Here is a 3,171-nt window from a genome sequence, read left to right as displayed (position 1 = left end):
TATTGTAGAGTGTAAAGGAACGCCGCCGTTGGTTTACTCCCGCATTAGGAAGGTAATAGGTATGAGTAACCAGTCATGAGCAGCAGGCCAGCGTGGGACGGCGAGGCATGCAATTAGTAAGATCATTAGAGCAGCGGCCATGATAATACCGGACGCAGGCCGCGAGTGATGCACGCAGTATTGATGCGAGAGTCAAGCTGAGGCGGGCGAGTAAATAAGAGGAAAAGAGTCTTAGAAAAGAATAGGAAAAAAAGAAAGCTTCTTATTCTGGTTTATTTGATGTGGATGCATTGCATAAACTTGTACGTGTGTAGAGACGATGAATAAGAAAAGAAAAGAAAAGGAAAAGGAAAAAAAAGTGAACTTGTCAAACATAATTGCTAAGAAAGTAATAAGTTTTGTGTGTATACATTTGCAGAGAGAGAGAGAGAGAGAGAGAGAGAGAGAGAGAGAGAGAGAGAGAGAGAGAGAGAAGGGAGGGGGGGTGGTAACAAAGGAAGAAAACAGGCGATTCAGAACCTCCGTACTTGTCAAACGTAATTACCAGGAAAAAAATAACTAGCATTTCAGCGTATATATGTATTTACAGAGAGAGAGAGAGAGAGAGAGAGAGAGAGAGAGAGAGAGAGAGAGAGAGAGAGAGAGAGAGAGAGAGAGAGAGAGAGAATCCATCGTTAAGTAGAGACAGTTGGGTACCTTTTAACAGGAAGGAACAATTAGGTGCAGTGTTATTGCTGGCTCACACACGAGGAAGCGGCGCCTCACACCCACCACGAGGTATTTGCTAATTCTGCTTCATGTTGAAACTCGAATGTCGGAAAATTCTTCACCAGATGAGCGTCCTGTAGTCATTGCTGCGAGAAATTTGTAACTTAGAGTATACACGCTACGAAGCTCGTTTATCAGATGCTTGTGGAGAAAAAAAAATACTAATTAGGATGAAAAGAATAGAGAGGAAAAATGTAGTCATAAGGATAAGCAGGAAAGAAGAAAGTTAATGGAGGTATGACGATAAACACGAAAGAAATAAAAGTGATAGAAGGATGGAGTCATCACATCAAGCGGAAAACTAGAGGGAAATAGAGTTATCAGGATAAACAGGAAAAGACTGGGTAAATTTGGTGAAAAGGGTAAATGGAAAAATAAGAAAATTTAGCTATCAGGACATACGTAAAGATAAGGGAAAATCTAGACATCAGATTAAATGAAAAATAAAGGGAAAAACTTGACATGTTGGTTGAGTACAAAAAAAAAGACATTAGAATCAATAGAAGATGGAAGACATTTAGTTATCAAGATGACAGGGAAAAAGAGAGGGAGAAAATTAAGTTATCAGAATAAACTGACAGATATATAAACATCAGGTGAATGTTAAAAAGAAAAAAAAAAGAGGAATTGCTGATCACAATAAACTGATAGAGAATTGATGGAACCTTGAAGGAAGCTGTTATCAGAATGATGAGTGTGTGCTGAGAACAGAACACGTGCAGCATTTAATATTTGAAAGCATGTAGAAAATTTTTATGACCTCGTGTGGATGTGTGTGTGTGTGTGTGTGTGTGTGTGTGTGTGTTCAATATTATAGTAATAACCGAACATTGTTTGGCTCAGCAGGGCCGGATGAATGATGAGTCTGGTGTACCAGAATGCCTCAAGGAAGGACTGAACCGCGTGAGTTGTACGCTGAGGAAACACCGACCTGAGCACCGTGCACCTTGTCCTCGTCGTCATAAACAGGGCTGAGGTGACATGCACGCGCTGTGCTCAGACAGTCATCAGCGTTACGTACAGTTGATCACACCCTGGTGGCGGCGAGGTGCAGCTGTGTGTCCCTTGCGGTGGCCCGGTGCCGGTGGTCCGTGTGGCGTGTCGGCGGGGGAGGGGCTGCCCTTGGCGTGGCGGGCAGGCATACTTTTGTGTTTGTGCGTGTAAATAGCCGTATCACCAGCTCCTATTTTTACTCTGCTTGAGGCGTTGTTTTTGTTATGTCTCTTGATGTGTCACAAATTAGAATGCAGCTTCCATTTTCACAGTGTTATCAAGTCTTCACGTCGCTTTTTATCGATGCAAGAAAGTATTTTGTTTTATTTTGTGTTTGTGGAATATTCAAAGTCTTATGTATTTTCTCCATTCTTACAGTTTGGCTTGGAAATGATGACGTGTTATGGCGATGATTTGTAAATTGGCACACGAGAACACTTGGCGGCGCGTGAGGGGTATCAAAGGCCAAGGCGGGGAGGCGCCGCTCCCTGCCGGGCCGCGGCGGGGAGGAGACACGACAAGGTAGGCAGAGGCGAGGTCGGGTCACGGATCAGGATGTTGCCACCTGATCAGCAGTGTTCTGTCCGGTGCTCGTGCTAGGCGGCGGGAGTACAGGTGGGTGGCGGCCAGCCAGGCCGTGGTGCCGCCGCCTCTTAACTTCCACGATCGTTCCTGACCAAGACTCATGTAAAACAGATCCTTTCTGGTATTGAAAAGCACGTAATTTTTCCTGTGCCGCCAGGTAAAATAATATGACGGTCGTACGTTGTTCGCCATCGTAAAAACCTCCCAGACGGGCGTGCCGGCCAGGCCGATACAGGGTCTCCTACCTTTTCCGCTCACTGAATTATTAACTGCTCCGCCTTCATTAGCAAGCGGCCCAAGGCCAGTTCCGGATCAAATTGATTGCAATGAGTCTTGTTTTACATATATATATATATATATATATATATATATATATATATATATATATATATATATATATATATATATATATATATATATATATATATATATATATATATATATATATATATATACCATCTCAGTCACATTCTCGTCTATCACTGAAGGTGGTGCATTTTTTTTCAAATCAAAATGTTATGCCTTTAGACACCTCTGAGTCTTCTAACACAGGTGTTACGTTGAGAACAAGCACACGCCTAGCTGACATCCAGCAGGCAATAATGCATTCCTGCTTCCTGGTGGGAAATCCATTACCTGATTAGTGACGGCAGTACTCGGATGTCATTAGCGAAAAAAAAAAAAAAAATCGCAGTAAAGTTGTCCCTGGCGAGGGAACTATGCATGGGCGGCGCTGATCAACAAAGGGAGCCAAGGAATATTCCGAAAAATAACAAAAGAATCCAGTCACACACACACACACACACACACACACACACACACACA

Source organism: Scylla paramamosain, chromosome 15 (genome assembly GCF_035594125.1).
Source record: "Scylla paramamosain isolate STU-SP2022 chromosome 15, ASM3559412v1, whole genome shotgun sequence".
Lineage (NCBI taxonomy): Eukaryota > Metazoa > Arthropoda > Malacostraca > Decapoda > Portunidae > Scylla > Scylla paramamosain.
The sequence above is the reverse complement of the archived record's forward strand: the minus strand, read 5'-3'. Positions refer to the sequence as shown.